The sequence below is a fragment of the Schistocerca piceifrons genome, chromosome 5 (assembly GCF_021461385.2).
Source record: "Schistocerca piceifrons isolate TAMUIC-IGC-003096 chromosome 5, iqSchPice1.1, whole genome shotgun sequence".
Classification (NCBI taxonomy): Eukaryota; Metazoa; Arthropoda; class Insecta; order Orthoptera; family Acrididae; genus Schistocerca; species Schistocerca piceifrons.
In genome coordinates, this window is record NC_060142.1 from 147,271,365 (window position 1) to 147,296,470 (window position 25,106).

Consider the following 25,106-nt stretch of genomic DNA (forward strand, 5'->3'; position numbering starts at 1 on the left):
TTTGATTCCGTTTTGGCTTGCGTTTTTCCTTCAGACCAGGTTTCTTACACTCGACAGGAAACCATGGACTTGCCGTCGTCTTTCACTTACTTCATTATAATTCTTCTCACTGTCCTCTATTATGCCGTCCAGGTACTCGAAACTTTACACTTCCCTTAGTTCTTGGCGTCTGATACTAATATCTGTTGCTACTCTTCTCCTCTTATTGCTCGTTGTTATAATCACTTCACTCTTCTTCGCATTAACTTTCAGTTCATTCCGTCCCACCACTTCTTCGCATACAAGTAGACTTTCTTTTACCTCTTCTGCTCCACTTCCCCACACCGTTAAGCCATCTGTCCTTATATTTTGATCTTCTGCTCGCTCTCTCGCCCCCTGTCGTTATCACATTGTTAACCGCGATGAAGAGAGCACAGGGCTGTGCCCTCCCTTGCTTCAGCCCGTTTTTCTGTTCAGACAAGCCTGTCTTCTCTCCTCGTTTTTTTTGCGCAACTGCCGGCCGGAGTGGCCGTGCGGTTCTAGGCGCTACAGTCTGGAGCCGAGCGACCGCTACGGTCGCAGGTTTGAATCCTGCCTCGGGCATGGATGTGTGTGATGTCCTTAGGTTAGTTAGGTTTCATTAGTTCTAAGTTATAGGCGACTGATGACCTCAGAAGTTTAGTCGCATAGTGCTCAGAGCCATTTGAACCATTTTGCGCAACTCAGCTTAATAACGGAACCTGCTGGTGTGCTATATTATAGTGCCTCACTTCACTCCAAGTAGTTAACAATATAATCATTCCTTTTAATGGTACTTTTTTAGGAAGCGGGCAATGGAGGACTCGACTGAGAGCAGTTATTAACGATTTAAAAACTATACAGTTTATTACCGAAATTAATACTCACATCAACACTTGAAATACATTTTTTTAAACTTTATTTTTGTGGGGGGGTCCACAGCCTCAACGAGTTTTGAGAATGAGTTCGTGGTGCAAGTAGGTTGTGTTCTGTTTATTATCCGTGCAACTGGCCAATTTCAACCGTGAATCATTTTCAAGCACCTGTAATACGTTAAGAAATGGTGACACTGACTTATACATCAACTGTCTACAAGCTCTCGCATAATTATACAAATACTTTATAGTCCAACTTACGTACACACTTTAAGCTTCACGCTTCATTTCACATTTTAATACATGGCTGGTACATGTGGGCAGGTATATGGCATTTATGTGGCATAAAAACAATACAGTAGCGTACATCATTACATCCAACAGCCGAAAGATGATATGTTGTAGTGTACGTACAGTAGTTATGGTATGACCAAAGATGTTTAGAATCCCATGTGCGGATGGTCGATGACATGAAGTAAATTATTGTTAGAATATTCATTTTCACTGGCATACTATGCTCGTTATTATTATTATTGTTATTATTATCTCTTAAGTGACCTTTTTCCCCTATCCACTCTTTTACATAGCAATTTCTCCATTGCTTTCTTGGACTGTTATTTCGAAACCGCTCCAGTTTCATGATTCACTCATTGCGTCACTATCTGATTACATTTGCTTGCTAATTATTGCCAATCCCTCCAGATCTTCATATTTTCAGAACCATTTACTGTGAAGTTTTACTGCAACTTCATTCTATCATACTTCAAGCATTCACTCGTCGCATTTCTTCATCTTATTATCGTACATGAGATTAAACAGCGATGTCACAAGCTCCCCATACTCTGTCAGAGGCGTCCTTTGATAAAGATAATGGAGAAGAGTATGGCTCTGCCCCCCATTCATTCTGCACTTAACGCTATACTCCCAGACAGTTTGCACTACTTTTGTCACAGTGCTTCATTGGTTGCCCTGAAGAGCTTAGACGGACCACTTTGGACTACTCCAAAAGAGGAGTATGTACGCGGCTCACCTTTATGCTACGAGATATTCGAGATGCATGAAACTACAGGGGCCATGCGTACACTAGAGCTTCAGTGGTAACATTATGACATATGATATGGTGAGAGGATGACAAGGGATACCGCAGAATATGACGTAACCGTTTAGTAGAGTTTACCCATTGGAGTACGCCGATACTGTTGGCATCAACAACAAAACGGGTCGTGACGCTATTCCCTGGCAAGAAGCAAACGCTAAGCCACCTCATACTATAGATCAGGTAGTGTAGCAAGGCTTATGGTAACACTTCTCTCCCCCCCCCCCCCCCCCCCAATGAAAATCAAGAAATGTTTTGGTAATAGTCAATGAGCCCAGAGCGTCCAATGCATGTTCCACGGAAGTTAAATCCAGTCTGACAGGGCAGTGTCATATTGCAGGTACCTGTCCACCAGGCCCGTCCACTGTGTTTGAATTATCATCCAGCAAGTGGGACCATTACGTTGTCCGTCACATTACTCCTAGAAAACACATACCGCTTTCCTAACAAAAGGCCACAACAGGAGAACTTTGGCATCACCATATCGGTCCCTGCACACAATATTTACTGTGTGTTACAGAGGGCCATGTGAAAAGTCGGGAGGAATCAGTCTTCAAGTTAAACTGCAACTCATTCGTGAATAGGGCATCACCCCATATAAACTGCGCCCAGGCATGCAGTCTAGGACCGCACACGCATCGACACATACGGTGCCTGTAAGTGAGGGGAATTCTTCAGATCGGTCACAGACAGAGCACAGCCAGGTCTTGAAAGCGACGCTACAGTTTGATGGGAGGTCAACATGTGTCGGGTGATAATTGGCAGATGCAGAAAATAGGCGCATCTACAGATTACATCTAAAAAAATAACTTCGGAAACAGCTTAAAATTGTGATGCAAATTTGAAGAAGTGAAGTGGAACACCGCACTTGATGGTGTATAAATGCCAAAACGTGACCGAGTAGCCAACACAGAGAAGAACCACTAGCTACAGAAGTTGAGTTTGCAGAACGTTTATTTCACAAGCACTGGAAAATGTATCAACTCCAATATACCTCAAGGCAGTTATTAGCTACACTGATTATATAGCAAATGGTGAACAGAGGTGAAACCGGTAATGTAAAACATCACATTCAGTGTTTGTTCTTTACTGGCCCGCCACGAATTCCTTTCCTGTGCCAGTTTCTTCATCTCAGTACTTGTAATCTATGTTTTCAATTATCTGTTGGCTGTATTCCCAACTATGTCTTCCGCCACAGATTTACCATCTATTGCTCCCTCTAGTACAATGAAAGTTATTCCCAGAATCTCATACCACAAGTCCTGTCACCCGGTGCCTGTTTTCCCTATGTTTCTTTCTTCGTCAATTCTGCACATAGCTTACTCGTTCCTTACTCTATCAATCCACCTAATTTTTAAGATTCTGCTGTAGCATCACATCTTCAATGCTCCAGTTCAGTTTCAATTTTCTGACAGTCTGCGATTCATTACCACGCAATTCTGTTCTCCAAACGTACTTACTCAGAATTGTCTTCCCCAAATTAAGGTGTATCTTTGGTACTCATAGACTTTTCTTAGCGAGTAATGGCATCTTTGGGTGGACTATCCTTTTTTCTTTGATCTTCTTGTTTCGTACATCATTGGTGGCTTTGCTTCCAAAAATGCAGTCTTCTTCGTAATCATCAGTTTTAATGTACTGTAGTGTTATCTTGAAGCTGTAAGAAAGGAGGACAAGCACTCCACGGCGCGGAAGCAGAGACGATGCTGAGGGCAGCAGAAACTGGGAGAGATATTGTTACATGAAGTAAACCGCAAGGGGAGAGCTTTGCGAAAATGCAGACGCCCCCAGACGCGGTCCCAGGGCGCTAGTTACTCTTCAGGGAATTAACTTGTAACTTCATATGTCCTCTAGACGGTGTGGTAGGTTGCGACCGTAGAACTTTGTAATCAACAGGCAGGTACTAGCGTATAAAGCCAGCTTGATACTAGCCCTGAGAACAGCAACGTCAGCAGGCTCACAAGGGTTAGAAAGAGAGCGAAATCGCCAAAGAACTGTTGACCTAGCAGTCGCTAGTCCGGGGAGCCCAAGGGACAGGGCCAAATGACGAATAACAATAATGTTGCAAGCGTAATTTGGCAAAGAAGTTACGTTTAGCTTTCAGCTGAACAATGTTGATACCAAATACGGACTTAGTTAGTGCAAGTGCATTAACGTCCCCGCCATAGGAGCAGTAGAGGGGACCTAACTAAACCGTGATTGGCAGGCACCTTCAAGAGACCTGCAGGATTGGCTGGGTGGCCTTAAGTGGGAAAAACAGTGCCCCCCACGCGACTCTTCAAAACCCTAGATTCCGATTTTTGGCGGAGTTCTCCGTCAGACGATCTGGGCGCCGAATCCGCGTCCTTAGACTTCAGCCTCGGTCCAGTTCCGCGTAAGTCTGCTCTCTCTCTTGGTGGGCCTCAGTGAACAGTGTCACATTCAGTATGTTTTGTTTTGCAACTAAGTTGTTGCCGTAAGATGCTGCTAGTGTTTGCTACTGTGGTTAGCATCCACTCCTGGGACTTCTGCACTGGCTTCTGTTGTAACAGTATTATTCATGCGTTTTCTATCTCTAGAACTAGCCTCCAGTGTATGAGTTAGTCCTGTCTGGAATAAACAACTATTTCAAAACCCTGTTTGTCCAAGAGTCTCCACAACGAGTTCCCTACCAAGTCTCACCACCTGCATTTCTAGTAAATGCCTGTACCAGTGTTGGCTCAGATAGAAGAAAACAATCAAATGCCTTCACTGTGAATTGTCCTTCTGCCTTCTGCTCTGTACCGCTCGGGAGCACAGACTGACCAGTAACCACTTTTCTCCCTCTCCCACCTATGTCAGAACACGACAGTTATTTTCGTCTTTCTTGGTTTACTCTCAGTCCGCAGCCTGTACTCATTACACTGTTCGTTCCACTCAACACATCCTGTAACTCTTCTTCACTTTCACTGGCGATGGCTATGTCACCATCGAATCTTATCATTGATGTCCTTTCACCATGAATTTTAATCCAACTTCCAAGCCTTTTTTTAATTTTAGTCATTGCTTCTTCGACGAATAAAGCGAATACTATGGGCGAAGACTGTATCCCTACCTTACACTCGTTTTATTCCGAGCACTTCGGACTTAATACACTCCTGGAAATGGAAAAAAGAACACATTGACACCGGTGTGTCAGACCCACCATACTTGCTCCGGACACTGCGAGAGGGCTGTACAAGCAATGATCACACGCACGGCACAGCGGACACACCAGGAACCGCGGTGTTGGCCGTCGAATGGCGCTAGCTGCGCAGCATTTGTGCACCGCCGCCGTCAGTGTCAGCCAGTTTGCCGTGGCATACGGAGCTCCATCGCAGTCTTTAACACTGGTAGCATGCCGCGACAGCGTGGACGTGAACCGTATGTGCAGTTGACGGACTTTGAGCGAGGGCGTATAGTGGGCATGCGGGAGGCCGGGTGGACGTACCGCCGAATTGCTCAACACGTGGGGCGTGAGGTCTCCACAGTACATCGATGTTGTCGCCAGTGGTCGGCGGAAGGTGCACGTGCCCGTCGACCTGGGACCGGACCGCAGCGACGCACGGATGCACGCCAAGACCGTAGGATCCTACGCAGTGCCGTAGGGGACCGCACCGCCCCACCAAATTAGGGACACTGTTGCTCCTGGGGTATCGTTGAGGACCATTCGCAAATCGTCTCCATGAAGCTGGGCTACGGTCCCGCACACCGTTAGGCCGTCTTCCGCTCACGCCCCAACATCGTGCAGCCCGCCTCCAGTGGTGTCGCGACAGGCGTGAATGGAGGGACGAATGGAGACGTGTCGTCTTCAGCGATGAGAGTCGCTTCTGCCTTGGTGCCAATGATGGTCGTATGCGTGTTTGGCGACGTGCAGGTGAGCGCCACAATCAGGACTGCATACGACCGAGGCACACAGGGCCAACACCCGGCATCATGGTGTGGGGAGCGATCTCCTACACTGGCCGTACACCACTGGTAATCGTCGCGGGGACACTGAATAGTGCACGGTACATCCAAACCGTCATCGAACCCATCGTTCTACCATTCCTAGACCGGCAAGGGAACTTGCTGTTCCAACAGGACAATGCACGTCCGCATGTATCCCGTGCCACCCAACGTGCTCTAGAAGGTGTAAATCAACTACCCTGGCCAGCAAGATCTCCGGATCTGTCCCCCATTGAGCATGTTTGGGACTGGATGAAGCGTCGTCTCACGCGGTCTGCACGTCCAGCACGAACGCTGGTCCAACTAAGGCGCCAGGTGGAAAAGGCATGGCAAGCCGTTCCACAGGACTACATCCAGCATCTCTACGATCGTCTCCGTGGGAGAATAGCAGCCTGCATTGCTGCGAAAGGTGGATATACACTGTACTAGTGCCGACATTGTGCATGCTCTGTTGCCTGTGTCTATGTGCCTGTGGTTCTGTCAGTGTGATCATGTGACGTATCTGACCCCAGGAATGTGTCAATAAAGTTTCCCCTTCCTGGGACAATGAATTCACGGTGTTCTTATTTCAATTTCCAGGAGTGTATTTCAGTCTTATTGTTGCCTCTTGGTTCTTGTACGTATAATACGCTGAGGTGACAGAAGCCATGTGATCTGTCCTGATATCGTGTCGGACTTCTTTTGCCCGGCGTAATGAAGCAATTCGATGTGGCATGGATTCAACAAGTTGTTGGAAATTCCCTGCAGAAATATTGAGCCATGCTGCCTCTATAGCCGTTCAAAACTGCGAAAATGTTTCCGATGCGGGACTTGGTTCACGATCTGACTTCTCCATTATGTCCCATAAATGTTCGGTGGGATTCATTTCGGGCGATAAGGGTGGCCAAATAATTCGCTCGACTTGTCCAAAATGTTCTTTAATCCGGACGCGAACAATTGTGGCCCAGGGACATGGGACATTGCCATCCATAAAAATTCGAATGCCTTGTCGGAACAAGAAGCCCACGAGTGGCTGTAAATGATCTCCAAATAGCCGAACGTAACCATTTCCAGTCAATGAACAGTTCAGTTGGAAGAGGGGACCCAGTTGATTCCATGTCAGTACAACCCACGTGATTATGGAGCCACAACTACCCTGCACAGTGCTTTGATGATAACTGGAACCCTTGGCTTCGTGGGCTATGCGGCATACTCGAACCAACTGAAATCGGGATTCATCTGACCAGGCTACAGTTTTCCAGTCGTCTAGGGTCCAATCGATACGGTCACGAATCCAGGAGAGCCGCTGCAGGCGATGTGATGTCAGCAAAGGCGCTCGCCTCAGTCGTCGCTGCATTATCAGTGACTACTCTACGCAAATGCTACTGTCCTCGGTCGTTAAGTAAAGGCAGCCAGCCACACTGTTGTCCATGGTGAGAGGTAATGCTTAAAATCTGGTATTTCTGGCACACACTTGACACTGTGGATGGCGGAATACTGAATTCTTTGACGATTACCTAAATGTAATGACCCATCCGTCAAGCTCCAACTACCATTCCGCGTTCAAAGTATGTTGATCCCCGTCGTTTGGCCATAACTGTTAAGGTGTAAAGTCAAGCGTCGGCACACCTGCCGGGAACGATAGAGAAGAGATGGCTGTGAGAAGACGTCAGCCAATCGAACGCCGACCGACCCTTCTCCATGAGGACAACGCAACAGCAGCGGCCCCTATGTGAAGAGGACATAAGCAGCGCGCTGACTGGCGACGCCCGTGTTCTATAGCAGGTTCAAGGCTAGCAACTTGGGTAGAAGCGTGAACTCTAATCACTTGCTTGTACTGCCTATGCAACACACACTTGGAATTGTTTATACTGGAGAAACTTGCTTATTTTGTTTGTCGCCCTTTTGTTGTGACACATCTGTGTGATTTCAAAGTTAAGCGTTGTCTCTTTTCATTTTGAAATAAAACTCATTAATACGATTTGTTTGAATGTTGTCTAGCGATTCGAGTAAGCGGGTTTCCTAGACACCCCATATTTGACGACAAGGCTGGATTGAACAATAACCACGTCGGAAACCTTCTCACATGGATCACAAGGGTACAAACGATGGCTCCGCCAATGCACTGCTCTTTTATACCTTGTGTACGCTATACTAACAACATCTGTATATGTGCGTATTGCTGTTCCATGACTTTTGTCACCTCAGGCTATATTGCCCGTCTTTCCCCACAGCTTACTTCTAATTTTCTCTGTCTTTCGAATATGTTGCACCATTTTACACTGTCGAACGCTTTTTCCAGGTCGAAAAATCCTGTGAAAGTGTCTTGACTTTTCTTCAGTTTGCTTCCTTTGTCAGGCGCAACGTCAGCACTGATTTTCTGTGTGGATTTATTTTTCCTAAAGTCATACTGATAGCCATCTAACAGGTCATCAGTTTCATTCGGTGTCACAGATTCTACGCACCAATTTGAATGGTCGTTTGGTTTGCACTTCCCCCAATGATTTTAGGAATTCCGATAGAACGTTATCTACCCCTTCTGCCTTCTTTGATTTTAAGTCTTCGCTAAATTCTTTTAAATTCTGGTTCTAACACTTCGTACTCTCCTCTGTCGACTCCTGTTTCTTCTTCTGTCACGTCATCAGACAGTTCCTCTCCGTCATAAAACACTTCAACGTACTCTTTCCACCTACATCTACATCTATATTTATACTCCGCAAACCACCCAACGGTGTGTGGCGGAGGGCACTTTACGTGCCACTGTCATTACCTCCCTTTCCTGTTCCAGTCGCGTATGCTTCGCGGGAAGAACGACTGTCTGAAAGCCTCCGTGCGCGCTCGAATCTCTCTAATTTTACATTCGTGATCTCCACGGGAGGTATAAGTAGGGGGAAGCAATATATTCGATACCTCATCCAGAAACACACCCTCTCGAAACCTGGCGAGCAAGCTACACCGCGATGCAGAGCGCCTCTCTTGCAGAGTCTGCCACTTGAGTTTGTTAAACATCTCCGTAACGCTGTCACGGTTACCAAATAACACTGTGACGAAACGCGCCGCTCTTCTTTGGATCTTCTCTATCTCCTCCGTCAACCCGATCTGGTACAGATACCACACTGATGAGCAATACTCAAGTATAGGTCGAACGAGTGTTTTGTGAGCCACCTCCTTTGTTGATGGACTACATTTTCTAAGGACTCTCCCAATGAATCTCAACCTGGTACCCGCCTTACCAACAATTACTTTTATATGATCATTCCACTTCAAATCGTTCCGCACGCATACTCCCAGTTATTTTACAGAAGTAACTGCTACCAGTGTTTGTTCCGCTACCATATAATCATACAATAAAGGATCCTTCTTTCTATGTATTCGCAATACATTACATTTGTCTATGTTAAGGGTCAGTTGCCACTCCCTGCACCAAGTGCCTATCCGCTGCAGATCTTCCTGTATTTCGCTACAATTTTCTAATGCTGCAACTTCTCTGTATATTACAGCATCATCCGCGAAAAGCCGCATGGAACTTCCGACACTATCTACTAGGTCATTTACATATATTGTGAAAAGCAATGGTCCCATAACACTCCGCTGTGGCACGCCAGAGGTTACTTTAACGTCTGTAGACGTCTCTCCATTGATAACAACATGCTGTGTTCTGTTTGCCAAAAACTCTTCAATTCAGCCACACAGCTGGTCTGATATTCCGTAGGCTCTTACTTTGTTTATCAGGCGACAGTGCGGAACTGTATCGAACGCCTTCCGGAAGTCAAGAAAAATAGCATCTACCTGGGAGCCTGTATGTAATATTTTCTGGGTCTCATGAACAAATAAAGCGAGTTGGGTCTCACACGATCGCTGTTTCCGGAATCCATGTTGATTCCTACATAGTAGATTCTAGGTTTCCAAAAACGACATGATACTCGAGCAAAAAACATGTTCTAAAATTCTACAACAGATCGACGTCAGAGATATAGGTCTATAGTTTTGCGCATCTGCTCGACGACCCTTCATGAAGACTGGGACTACCTGTGCTCTTTTCCAATCATTTGGAACCTTCCGTTCCTCTAGAGACTTGCGGTACACGGCTGTTAGAAGGGGAGCAAGTTCTTTCGCGTACTCTGTGTAGAATCGAATTGGTATCCCGTCAGGTCCAGTGGACTTTCCTCTGTTGAGTGATTCCAGTTGCTTTTCTACCACTCTCTCCTCCGCGTTTAACAGTGGGAATTCCTATTGCAATGAAAACATACATATGGGAAGATAATGAAGGTAACGAACGTTACGTAAGACATCCGATGATAACTCCTGGAAACTCTAGCTGATAATGGTGTAAGCCGCGCGGAGTGGGCGCGCGGTTTGAGGCGTCATGTCACGGACTGTGCGGCCCCTCCCGCCGGAGGTTCGAGTCCTCCCTCGGGCTTGGGTGTGTGTGTTGCTCTTAGCATAAGTTAGTTTAAGTAGTGTGAAAGTCAAGGGACCGATGACCTAAGCAGTTTGGTCCCTTAGGAATTCACACACATTTGAACATTTGATAATTGTGTTCAGAATTAGCTTGCAGCTGGACTAATTTATCTTCTAACCTGATTTGTGTGAATCTAAGACCTTTACATGTTTATTACTCTTTGCAGTGGATTTTGAAACAGTTTTTACTTATATTTGAATACGAGGATCGCAACTGCCTTTAATGCCTTTTTGTGACACATGAATTAATATATATATATATATATATATATATATATATATATATATATATATTACGTTGTAGTTGTACTTAATGAAGGATCCAAATTATTTTCGCATTATAAAAGGGCTTTAAAAAAACGGACTCTAATAAACTGATCGGTGTCCTCTCCCTGCGCAATAGTGGTAGAACAACTTTCCTCCGTCACCGGAATAAGATGCGACTACATGCTGCTTGAGCATAATCCCGACTTTATAAGCTTGCCCACAGCGTGTGGAAGATGCTTGTAATCGCCGTATAGTATTTATTCCTAAAGTTCCCCGACTTTATGTAGGAGCGGTTTTTTGCCGGGGGTAATTCTACTGGAAATTTAAGAATCCAGTAGCGCGGTAATTTGCGTAAACATGAATTTCTCGCTCATTCCGAACTAAAAGGAAATTTTGATTAGGTCTTTACACAAGCGAGAACCAGTCAAGGCTACGCCCGGCTAAATAGCTGGGCTGTTTAATATGTATAGAAAATTAGGCTTTAAATAAATATTTAATTACATAATTGATTTTAAGATCCGTAAGTCTGAGTCGGTATTTTTAAGTTGACCAATTAAGAAACATGAGCAGCCACGGTGTGTACTTCTCCCTGAACACATGACAATATTTTAGGTTTTGGCTTACAAGGCTGCCCTCGTATCTTACAAGGACGTCTAAAAACGTTGGTTTGCTTTCACGAAATTCTGGAACAATTTTTTTACGAATGTCCCTCTCAAATGAACGCATAAGCCGTGGCATGCGATTGTTTACCTCTTCACTTTTCGAAATCATTGATTTTTATTCCTATGAAAGTGTATGGGATTAAAAGAAGCATTGTCTTTAGTTTACTCATTTTGAGCCGCCGTGGGCGATCTGTGATAATAGATTAGAGATGTTAAACTTCTTTAATTACACTGTAGGCAATAATGCAATCAGCCACTTGTACCTGGTTGCATCATTACCTACATGTAATTTATGGAAACAGTTGCTGCGTTCTCCAACCAAACTGGGTAGAATAATGTTAAACTTCTTTGTCAAGATCGGTAATAATAATCTGAAGATGGTAGCATTTATTACCGAAACCGGTTATCGAGAAGAAAGCTTATTATTACCGATCTTGGCAAATAAGTCTAAGTTGTCTAATCTAGCATTGTGTTCAGTTAGTGATATTGGTATGGCGTGCAGTAATCCCTGCTGACAAACATGTGAGTACCAAATAACCTATCCCATGACATTTTGAGTACGGAATGAGGTTACGTCCATCATTGCTTACACCGAATAATGAACGTATTTTGCTCTTTAATAGTAGTTCTTCAGCGTTTGGCAATCACGAAGCCGGCACGAGGCTAGTCTATTGACAGAATGGCACTTGAAATATCAGTAAGTCGACCACTTTCATCGAAATAGGAATCTTGAAATAACGGGAAGCACGAAAGCAGAAAAGAAAGATTGAACTATTTGTTTCGTTCTTCCCTTTTCTTGCAGTGTGTCTTCTTATACTGTATGAAGAATCTCTCTACGCAGTTCGTAACTTGCAGTGTTAAAGTCATGGAAGTTATAAGAGATGCTGGAAGTGATCCCCACTAACTTGACGACACATCTGCACACGTTTCTGCATGTTCTTGAAGATGTTATGCAGAACATCGAGAGTGACGTTCCGAATGTGACGTGTCAGTACAGCTTCGAGTTCTTGAATGGTGTGCGGACTGCCTTCACAGACTTGTCAACGTACCCTACAGAAAGTAATCCGGTGGACCCAAGTCGGGTAAACGTGGAGGCCAGAGTCCTCGACAGATGATGCGATCACCGAAGGTGTCCTTTAAAAAATTCATCGCCTTTTGGACGGTATGTGCAGTCGCCCCATACTGTTGGAACCAAGAATTCTCAATTTCGTCCTCATTCAGTTCACCTACGGAGGGCTCCAGAATTTAGGTGCAGTCCCGTTGTACACTTATGGTGTCCTGAAAGAAAATTGGCCCAATTATGCGTTTACGATTCACGGAGAATCAAACACCAACCTTATGATCATGCTGTGGGGCACCTTAAATTCATGCGAATTCTCTGCAGTCCACACACGACTACCCCGGCTATTCACGTAACCGGAGAGGTGAAACCATGCCTCATCCGTGAAAAACGTTGTGTCAATAATCCCCTCATCATAGACCTGCAGGGAGGACAGAAACCAATTGCAAGAGACCACACGCGCCGAGCGATCCGTGTCTCTCAGTTCATGCACTACCGACATTTTGCACGGATACATGGACAGTGACTCCCGGAGAACCTTGTGAGAGGAACCCAAGGACACTTTGACCTGCTGAGCTAGTCGTCTAACCGATTTCTTTGGACTTTGCAGCATCATGTTTGCACCTCCGCCACCTTCTCTACGGTTGTGGATGTGGACTGCCTGCCTGACATTGGATCGTTATGAACACTTCCGATCTTTCGAAACTTTGTGATGAGGTTCGGTATAGCATTGCGGTTAGGCATCTTCACCCCTGGGAACTTTTCTGCAAATGCAGCTTCTACTGCTGATGTTAACTTCTCTCCATTGCGGAATACAAGCTCCACAAGGAACATTCTTTGTTCAATCGTCAGCATGATGACCTGGGTCATAATGATGTCACGCAATAAGTTGTTCTTCAATAAAACCGGCCCTGAGAACAAATTCAAATACCTGGTCAAATAAGGTTCAAATATGTTAAACATTCGAAATGTATCAATATTTGACAATCATATAAGTCATTACTTAGCAGACCTCAACATGGCACTGCATGGTTACTTTCTGAACACTCAGTGTGTACAAAGATACAAATTTATAAGTACTACAGACTAATAGCAGTGGAAGGTGGTATTTACTAGAAGTATGAAGGAACAATAACTATCTTTTTCAAAAGTAGACTACTAACTATTCTGACTGAGCTGTTCATCCCTTAATGAATTCATTAAATCATATTCATTTTTTGAGTAATTTAATTGTGCTCACCTTTCAGACATACATTTTGACGACTAGCTCACTGTATATTTATTTCCTTGTGAAATATGTTGAAGATAACCCACTGCAGTTCAAAAGAAGCAATGATGTACAGAATTACAATACCGGCAGAAAAACTGAGAGACATAACTCGGCGTTTGTTCTGGCGTAACCACAAGCACCGGAAAGAAGATGAAGAACGCAAGAGAAAAGAAGGCGGTGAAACGACGTCGGCCAATGGTGCGCTGATTAGGACTGCACCACGACAGGATCGCCCTCTGCAAGAGGAGAATATAAGCGCCGGTCCTGACAGCCTAGGCCGCTCAGTAACGGCTCAGTATTCGCTCAGTGTTCCCACAGTTGTAGACCGGCACTCACTGAACAGTCACTAGTGATCCATAGCCATTGATTGTTTGAAAATAGTCTATAGCGAAGAACATTACTGTTTGCATGTCGCCCATCGCTTGTGACACTTGTAAATACCCTGCTGGCAATTAGAATTGCTACACCACGAAGACGACGTGCTGCAGACGCGAAATTTAACCGACAGGAAGAAGATGCTGTGATATGCAAATGATTAGCTTTTCAGAGCATTCTCAAAAGTTCGGCGCCGGTGGCGACACCTACATCGTCCTGACATGAGGAAAGTTTCCAACCGATTTCTCATACACAAACAGCAGTTGACCGGCGTTTCCTGGTGAAACGTTGTTATGATGCCTCGTGTAAGATGGAAAAATGCGTACCATCACGATTCCGACTTTGATAAAGGTCGGATTGTAGCCTATCGCGATTGCGGATTATCGTATCCCGACATTGCTGCTCGTGTTGGTCGAGATCCAATGGCTGTTAGCAGAATGTGGAATCGGTCGGTTCAGGGGGGTAATACGCAATGCCGTGCTGGATCCCAACGGCCTCGTATCACTAGCAGTCGAGATGCCAGGCATGTTATCCGCATGGCTGTAACGGATCGTGCAGCCACGTCTCGATCCCTTAGTCAACAGATGGGGTCGTTTGACAGACAACAACCATCTGCACGAACAGTTCGACGACGTTTGCAGCAGCATGGACTATCAGCTCGGAGACCATGGCTGCGGTTACCTTTGACGCTGCATCACAGACAGGAGCTCCTGCGATGGTGTACTCAACGACGAACCTGGGTGTACGAATGGCAAAACGTCATTTTTTCGGATGAATCCAGGTTCTGTTTAGATCATCAGGATGGTCGCATCCGTGTTTGGCGACATCGTGGTGAACGCAGATTGGAAGTGTGTATTCGTCATCGCCATACTGGCGTATCACCCGGCTCGATGGTATGGGGTGCCATTGGTTACACGTCTCGGTCACCTCTTGTTCGCATTGATGGCACTTTGAACAGTGGACGTTACATTTCAGATGTGCTACGACCCGTGCCTCTACCCTTCATTCGATTCCTGCGAAACCCTACATTTCAGCAGAATAATGCCTGTACGGGCCTTTCTGGATACAGAAAATGTTCGACTGCTGTCCTGACCAGCACATTCTCCAGATCTCTCACCAATTGAAAACGTCTGGTCAATGGTGGCCGAGCAACTGGCTCGTCATATTACGCCAGTCACTACTCTTGATGAACGTGGTATCGTGTTGAAGCTGCATGGGCAGCTGTACCTGTACACGCCATCCAAGCTCTGGTTGACTCAATGCCTAGGCGTATCAAAGCCGTTATTACGGGCAGATGTGTTTGTTCTGGGTACTGATTTCTAAGGATGTATGCACCCAAATTGCGTGAAAATGTAATCACATGTCAGTTCTAGTATAATATATTTGTCCAATGAATTCCCGTTTATCATCTGCACTTCTTCTTGGTCTAGTAATTTTAATGGCCAGTAGTGTAAAAATCAAGAATCTTCATTTTTCTTATCTGTAATAAAAATTATTAATGTGATTTTGCTTGAATTGTTGTATAGCATCCCGAGAACGCAGTATCCTTTGCGCACAATATACGAGACGTGTGGGCAATACCCCACAGCATTAATGTTGTCTTTAGTGCAATAACCGCTGCACCAAATTTTTTTGTCATTTACCCAATGGTATGTCCAGTAGATAGGACAATCAAATTTCATAACAAACCGAAAAAGTTTCTGCTTGACAACTGCCTATATCCCGTAGAGAAGTTGTATTTCTGTGTTATGTAAAAGGTAGTGGGTAGAAATATCTAACTCATACCTGCTTAAAAATATATATATATATATATATATATATATATATATATATATATATATATATATATAACCTTGAAAGTGGTCACCATGTAGCCATATTTATATATGAATGTGTAATGTGGATGTAAAATGACAACACTTCATATATTTTGGGTAAATCGCTTTAAACTACTTGTTTGTACCACTTGTAGTAGTATATTTTTAGATATGGTTCAAATGGCTCTGAGCAGTATGGGACTTAACTGGTGAGGTCATCAGTCCCCTAGAACGTAGAACTACTTAAACCTAGCTAACCTAAGAACATCACACATATCCATGCCCGGGGCAGGATTCGAACCTGCGACCGTAGTGGTCGCGCGGTTCCAGACTGCAGCGCCCAGAACCGCTCGGCCACTTCGGCCGGCATTTTTAGATAAATTTAAGATTTATTTTCTTGTCGAGGTCGGTTATAATGAGTGCTGGATCAGGCGGGGAAAACTAGGGGAATGAATGCGTGGTATTGTTGAACATTTCCGGCGTTGTAGTCAATGACTTTAGTGAAACGACTGGGAAATTGAGTTGGAGTGACTTGAAGTCGATTTGTACCAAGCTTGTGTTAAACAGAAGTCCAGTGCGTTAAGTGCTCTGTCACCAACTTAATTTAAATTGACCAGTTCTCATTCATTGACTTATGTATACTGCAGTGGAGAAAAGGACGGTCAGACCTTTGTTATCCCTTTAAACAGCTAAAATTATGGCGACCAACCATATCTCTTTTTAGGACGAGAAGTGGTCATCAGGAATTTTCAGTTATAGCAGTTATTGCCTCCTATCTCGTTCAGGTGCGTGAGGTTGATGGAAATCATCTTTCTTCCACAGTGTATTTGCCCCATTAACGACCTATGGTGGTCTGTACATACAAAAATTAAGCTCCAGAATTTCCCAAAGAATTTTTTTTTTCTTTGAGTGAGAGAGAGAGATAGATAGAGAGAGAGAGAGAGAGAGAGAGAGGGAGGGAGGGAGAGAAATGTGGCATATAATGTTACTGCAAAGTATGCGGTGCTTATTTCTGCATCAATACCCGGAAAGGTTCAGAGGGTTTTGGATGTCAAAAGTGACTCTATAATATATTACGTTTGTGTTCATGTCGTTTGGCCCAACACACATGTTTATGTACATCAATTTCAAAATTTAATTCTTGCGGCTTTTCTGTAATTTCTCTTTCATAGTTTAGATCCAGCAGTTATCAGCTTGACAACGCTTAGAACAAGAGAACTTTCCTGAACGTCTGTCTGATGCTGGTTTGATGCTATTCTGTATTTTTTCCTGTACTGAGCTAATCTCAACTGTTCGTCACTATTCCGTCCAAAATCCTCTCTCGTGTGGAAGCGAGGTCTCGACGCTGATGAGACAGAGAAATGCACTGAAATATCTACGTTTCTGCGAAACCTCTTGCACTGTCAGTGCTTACAAAGACACACTCTCTGGCAACCTGACAAAATGATTACGTACGCCGAACAATCACAAGCCATCTGTGAGCTACTAGTGGTTACCACAATAGCAACCACGATTGTCAGTTGATCATAACGAAGATGATGGAGGATTTCTTAGAAAGCTAGAGATTTCACCCAGATTCGAAGCTTCAAGTAAGAATATTTTATACAATTAGTACATTATCTGCCCCCTTAATATTAACATTTTTCGGTAGGACCACGTTTCAAAAGCTTCCTGATTCTTCTCCTCTTGATTTACGATGGCCTAAGTTTCACATTCATACAGTGCTGCGTTCCAGATGTACATCTTCAGGATCTTCTTCCTCAATTTCAGATCCATATTTGATAAAAGCAGAGCTACTTTTCTGAAAAAATCTTTATGATACCTTCCTAGCTTCAGCCATCCTGTGTAATCTACCTTCCTAGATAGGATGACTCTTTCATTTCTTCCACCACAGCATCGCTCCAAATTTTGACGTTAATTTCTCTTTATTCTCCTTTCTACTCTTCATTAGCTTTGCTATTTACCTTTTAGTCATATTCATGGCTAAGCATTTTTTACATACTTTTCCGTAGGGCTCCTAAATTCCCTTACTTCCGGCCAGAAGATGTAGAAAATAGAGTAGGAATCTCGATTCGAACGAGGTGACGCCAAAGGTTGAAATAGTTTTTAAAGTCAGGATTGAAACTTGCTTTAGGAGACTCTCTGCAATCAGTATTTCCTGCAGGGACGTCACGGGGGAACGTATCAACTCCTCAATGTACCCAGAAGAGAAACAAGAGGGTGTGAAAGAAGAAAAAGGAGATATGAGAATGCCACTGCCTAGGTGTGCCATTGAAGGTACTTCTCAAACAGAAGAAGCTGAACAAAATTTTTCCTATGTAATTATTGAAGATTATACAGGGTGGTCCATTGATCGTGACCGCACCAAATATCTCACGAAATAAGCGTCAAACGAAAAAACTACAAAGATCGAAACTTGTCTAGCTTGAAGGGGGAAACCAGATGGCGCTATGGTTGGCCCGCTAGATGGCGCTGCCATAGGTCAAACGGATATCAACTGCGTATTTTTAAATAGGAACCCCAATTTTTCATTACATATTCGTGTAGTACGTGAAGAAATATGAATGTTTTAGTTGGACCACTTGTTTCGCTTTGTGATAGATGGCGTTGTAATAGTGGCAAACATATGGCTCACAATTATAGACGAACAGTTGGTAACAGGTAGGTTTTTTAAATTAAACGCAAAATCGATTTTCGGTCACTTAGTGACCATCTTCAGTGCTAGAAGTTAAAAATTATTTCACATTACGATCAGAGAGTATAAAACAGAAAGTCACAACTACATCTGCATATGAACATAATAGTTGGTAGGAACATACCTGTAATATATAATTTAAATTGGTAGGCACTGGTGTCAACAAGCTTACAGCGATCACATAAACTGAGACCGCTGTTTACATGCACTTGTTCAGCAGACCTCGGTGTGACAGGGCTTGGCACGCCCTCTATGTGACATGTGTCACGTGAAGACTTAATATTACTGGTTTTGCGAGATATTAACACTAAATAACTCTTGTGCATTTGTGAATCATGAAGTAATTCAAATTTAAAATGTACGTAAAACACATAGCAGACGAAGGGGGAAGGAAATATCTAAAATACATTTGCGTATTGTTTTTAAAAAACAAACTTATAAAACATAGAACAGATCGGTGATAAGCTGTCAGAGTGCAGGACAGGTAAAAGAGCAAAAGACAATGAAAAAGAATAATATATGAATAACATGAAATGAGGTATAACACAGATTTTTTAAAAAACATAATACCCACCATCTGGCGTGGGAAGTTAGAAGTACAACGTTCGTGATTTACGTAAAATGTTACGTTAAGACTAAGGAGTCAAATATATAAAAATAGTAATAGTACGAAAATGCCACTAAGTAACAATTCAAATACCATTAAACAATATTCACTACAACAACAAAAAAGGTTTGAGGGTGTAGAGTAACAATTTTGTTAACTTCTAGCACTGAAGATGGTCACTAAGTGACCGAAAATCGATTTTGCGTTTAATAAAACAAAAAAAAAATTACAACCAATGCTGTCTCTCCTTCCAAGTATACCCATTATATGGTCGTGGTGCACAGGACACTCCATGGAGTCGCCAATCAATAATTTTTTAAATTAAAATACAGAACTTAGGTAAGTTTGAAGATTTTATTTCGGTTGTTCCAATGTGATACATGTACCTTTGTGAACTTATTATTTCTGAGAACGCATGCTGTTACAGCGTGATTACCTGTAAATACCACATTGATGCAATAAATGCTCAAAATGATGTCCGTCGACCTCAATGAATTTCGCAATACGTGTAACGACATTCCTATCAACAGCGAGGAGTTCTCCTTCTGTAATGTTCGCACACGCACTGACAATGCGCTGACGCATGTTGTCAGGCGTTGTCGGTGGATCACGATAGCAAATATCCTTCAAATTCCCTCACTGAAAGAAATCCGGGGACGTCAGATCCAGTGAACGTGCGGGCCATGGTATGGTTCTTCGACGACCAATCCACCTGTCATGAAATATGCTATTCAATACCGTTTCAACCGCACGCGAGCTATGTGCCAGACATCCATCATGTTGGAAGTACATCGCTATTTTGTCATGCAATGAAACATCTTGTAGTAACATCGGTAGAACATTACGTAGGAAATCAGCATGCATTGCACCATTTAGATTGCCACCGATAAAATGGGGGCCAATTATCCTTCCTCTCATAATGCCGCACCATACACCAACACGATATCGACATTTTCCGCAATTGGTAAACGGTCCATTTTAACACGGGTAATGTATCACGAAGCAAATACCGTCCGCACTGGCGGAATTTTACGTGATACCACGTACTTATGAGTTAGTGACTATTACAGCGCCATCTATCACAAAGCGAAGAAAGTGGTCCAACTAAAACATTCATATTTCTTCACATACTACACGAATATGTAATAAAAAATGGGCCTTCCTATTTTAAAAAACGCTGTTGATATCCGTTTGACCTATGGCAGGGCCATCTAGCGGGCCAACCATAGCGCCATCTGGTTTCCCCCTTCAAGCTAGACAAGCTTCGTTCTTTGTAGTTTTTTCGTTTGACGCTTATTTCGTAAGATATTTGGCCCGGTCACTATCAATGGACCACCCTGCATAAAATTTCTAGTTCCATGAATGTTCAAATTTCGAGTTATAAATTTTTTATGTAAATTAAAAGTCGTGTATCTAATCGCAGTGTAGTAACGGTTAATGTTGTTGTTGTTGTTGTTGGTGGTGGTGGTGGTGGTGATGATGATGTGGTCCTCAGTCCGAAGACTGATTTGGTGCAACTGTACATGCTACTACCTCTTCATCTCCGAATACCTACTGAAAAGCCTACATCCTTCTGGATCTGCTTACTGTATTCATCTCTTTGCCTCCCTCTACAATTTTTATCCCTATAATACTAAACTCGTGACGTCTCAAAATGTGTCCTATCAACCGATCCCTTCTTTTAGTCAAGTTGTGCACACAAATATCTTTTCTCCCAACTCTGTTCAGTACCTTCACATTGGTTACATGACCTTCTCATCTAATTTTCAGTATTCTTCAGTAGAAACGCATATTAAAAGCTTCTATTCTCTTATTGTCTGAGAAGTTCATTGTCCACGTTTTAACTTCCATACAAGGTTACACTCCAGACAGATAAATACTGCACTGCAAACAGATACTTTCAGAAAAGAATTCCAACCACTTAAATCCAAATTAGATAGCAAGAAATTTCTCTTCTTGAGGAAAGTTCTTCTTGCCATTGCCAGCCTGCATTTTATATCCTCTGTGTACTGAACATCGTCAGTTATTTTACTGCCAATTTCATCTATCACTTTTAGCGTCTCATGTCGTTCTCTAATTCCGTCAGCATCATCCGATTTAAATCTGCTACATTCCATTACCCTTGTTTTACTTTCGTAGATGTTTACCTTACATGGTTTATCTATACACTGTCAATTACGTTTAGCTGCTCTTCTCAGTCCTTTGCTGTCTCTGTCAGAAATACAATGTCGTCGGTATACCTCAAAGCTTTTAATCCTTCTCGTTGACCTTCAGTTCCCTCTCCAAATTCTTCTTTCGTTTCCTTTGTTTCTTACTCAACAAACAGATTGAGTAACATCGGAGATAGGCTACAAACCTGTCTCACGGCCTTCTCCATCGTTGCTCCCCTTTTGTGTCCCACGATCTTGTAACTGCCGTCTGGTTTCTGTAAAAGCTGTAAACAGCCTTTGGCTCCCTGTGTTTTATCCCTACTACCTTTAGAATTTTGAAGCCTATATTCTAGTCGACACTGTCAAAAGCTTTCTCAAACTCTACAAAAGCTAGAAATGTACGGTAGGTTTGCCTTTCCGTAACCTATCGTCTAAGATAACTCGAAGGGTCAGAATTACCCCATGTGTTCCTACATTTCTCCGGAATCCAAACTGATCTTCCTCGAGGTTGACTTTTACCAGTCTTTCCAGTCTTTTGTTAGGAATTGGTTTTAGATTTTTTGGAACCACATCTTATTAAACTGATGGTTCAGTAATATTCGCAGCTGTCAGCACCTGATTTCTTTGGTAGTGGAATTATTACATTCTTCTTTAAGTCTGGGGATACTTTTCCTGTCTTATACATTTTGTCATGGCAGGTAATGCAAAGGATATCAGTAGTTTCGAAGGATATCACGCAACATGCCTAGTCATTTCCTTTCATGATCCACTCGCAAACAGAGCGAGAGAAACGACTGTCTGTAAGCCTCGATGCGAACACTAATTTCGCTGAGCTTATCTTCGTGGTCCCTACGTGAAATGCACGTTGGCGGAAGCAAAATCGATCTGCAGTCGGCCACAAATACCGAGTCTCTAAATTTCCTCTTTAGTGCCTTGCGGAAAGAGCGTCGTCTTGCCTCCAGGAATTCCATTTTGAGTTCACGAAGCATCTCCGTAATATTTGTGTGTTGATCGAACCTACCCGTAACAAATCTAGCAGCATGCCTATGAATTGCTTCAATTCCTTTAATCCCACCTGGTGGGAAACCCAAACATTCAAGCAGTGCTCAAGAATGTGTCGCACTTCTTCACCGATTAGCTTCTCTTTCCTAAAATTCTCCTAATAAACGGAAGTCGAGCAATCGCCTTTCTTCCTGCCAACCTGACGTGCTCGTTCCGTTTCATATCGCCTTGCAGTGTTACGCCCGGATATTTAATCGATGTTACTATGTGATTCAGCAAACTACTAATGCTATATTCTAACGTTTCAGGATTGTTTTTCCTGCTCGTCTGCAATAACTTACATTCTTCTACATATAGAGCAAGCGTGTCATTCATCGCACCAACTAGAACTTCTGTCTAAGTCATCTCGTATCCTAAACTTTTGACAACATCTTCCCGTACACCACAGCATCTTCATCAAACAGTCGTAAATTGCTGTTCACCCAGTCTGTCAGATCATTTATGCGTATAGAGAAGAAGATTGGTCCTATCGCACGTACCTGGCGAGCTCACGACGATACCCTAATCTCTGGTGGACACTCGCAATTGAGGACCCCACACTGGGTTCTATACCTTAAGAAGTGTTCGAGCCACTTACATATCTGCGACCCTTTTGCATATTCTCGGAGCTTCTTCGACAATCTACAATGGAGAACTACGACAAAAGCTCATGGGAAATCTAGGAATATGGAATCTGCCTGTTGCTCTCCATCCATCGTTCGCAGGATGTCATGTCACAAAAGGACAAGCTGAATTTTGCTCTAACAATACTTTCTAATTCTGTGCCGATTTGTGGACAAAATGTTTTCTGTTTCGCAGAAATTTATTATATTTGCACTCAGAACGTGTTGAAAAATTCTGCAGACAGCCGATGTTAAGGATATTGGTCTGTAATTTTGTGGCTTCGTTTCATTAGCCCTTTTATTTTTTCCAGTAGGCTGGGACTTCTCGTTGGGGCGAGAGATTTGCGATAAATGAAAGCTAAGTAACGAGTTAGTGCCGCAGAGTACTCTCTGTAAAACTGGATTGGGTTTCGTCTGGACCTGGCGACTTACTTGTTTTCATCTGTTTCAGTTATTTCTGTATACCAGACATGCCTATAACTCTGTGCCCCATGTGGGAGTCTGTGCCACATTCTAACGACGGTATGTTTGCACGGTCCTCCTGCGTGAATTATTTCTCAAACGTGAAATTTAGAACTTCACCTTTCTTTTTACTGTCTTCTATTGCCACTCCAGAGTAGTCGACAAATGACTGATAAATGCCTTCCAACCGCTTAGTGATTTTACATATGTCCAGCTGATGTATTACTTTTTAGACGTTAGTATTCCATTTCGCCCGCTTCATTTGCTGCACTTTTACATTTTCTTCTTTCACCATTTAACATCAATATCTTCTGTGATATATAGGAATTTCTAGTAGGGTTTGTCTTTTTACCTATTTCATCCTCTGCTGCCGTCACTATTTTATCTCTCAAACCTACTCATTCGTCTTCTACTGTATTCATCCTCCCTGTTGCAGCAATTCATAGCCTAGTGCTTCCTCTGAAACTGTCAGGAACCTCCGGTTCTTTCAATTTATCCGTGTCCCATCTTCTTAATTTCTTGTCTTTTTCCAATTTCTTCAGTTTTAATCTACAATTCATACCAATAAATTGTGGTCAGAGTCCACATCTGCCGCTGGAAATGTCTTGCAGTTTGCTGGCCGGAGTGGCCGGATGGTTCTAGGCGCTACAGTCTGGAACCGCACGACCGCTACGGTCGCAGGTTCGAATCCTGCCTCGGGCATGGATGTGTGTGATGCCCTTAGGTTAGTTAGGGTTAAGTAGTTCTAAGTTCTAGGGGACTGATGACCTCAGAAGTTAAGTCCCATAGTGCTCAGAGCCATTTGATTTATTGATTTTGTATTTATTTATTTATTTTTTGTCTTGCAGTTTGGAATGTGGATCCGAAATCTTTCACTTACCGTTACCTAACCAATCTGAAAGATTTCGGTGTCTCCAGGTGTCTTTCACGCAAACAACCGTCTTTCCTGATTCTTACACCAAGTTTTAGTGATGATTAAATTATGCTTCACGCAACATTCTACCACGAGTCTTCCTCTTTCATTCCTTTCACCTAGTCCATTATCACCTATTATTTTACCTTCTCTGTTTCTTCCTTCTACCGAACTTCACTCCACCATCACAATCAAATTTTCCTCTTATTTAACTATCTGGGTGGATCATGGTGTGGGTCCCTGTTCTCATGTCCTAGGTCATGAACCACGGGCAACGTATGAGTTGCCAAATAAGTGGTCCTGACAGTCGGGATACCAGTTACTTTGGAATAAGGTTGGACATCTCGGACATATTCATTCTTAGTCGTGGTCACCTTTGCGCTCAGACGGCAAAGACTACCAAATCCACCGGTTAGTCCCTCAATCGTTAGGGGTGAAACTCAATGGGACCCGGAGCAAGTAAGGCTAGCAACCTGCTTCCCTGGTACTTTAAATATGATGCTGGCAGCAATCAGAGAAAAATGCCTCGGACCTTTGGAGGTGACGGAGTCCCACCTCTAATTGACAAACCAGGGACTCCTAAGATACGACTCGGCAAACGAATGGTAATGAGATGGGGAGATATTAATATCAATGGGGGCTACTCTGGGAAGAAGGTAGAGCTGTCAGAGGCTGCAAGTAAGGTGGGGTTGGACGTTTTAGCTGTTAGTGACATTCGGGTAAGGGGTGAGAAAGAAGAGGAAGTGGGAGAATACAAGGTCTACCTGTCAGGAGTTAATGCAGGAACAGCACAATGGGGTGTAGGGCTTTACAT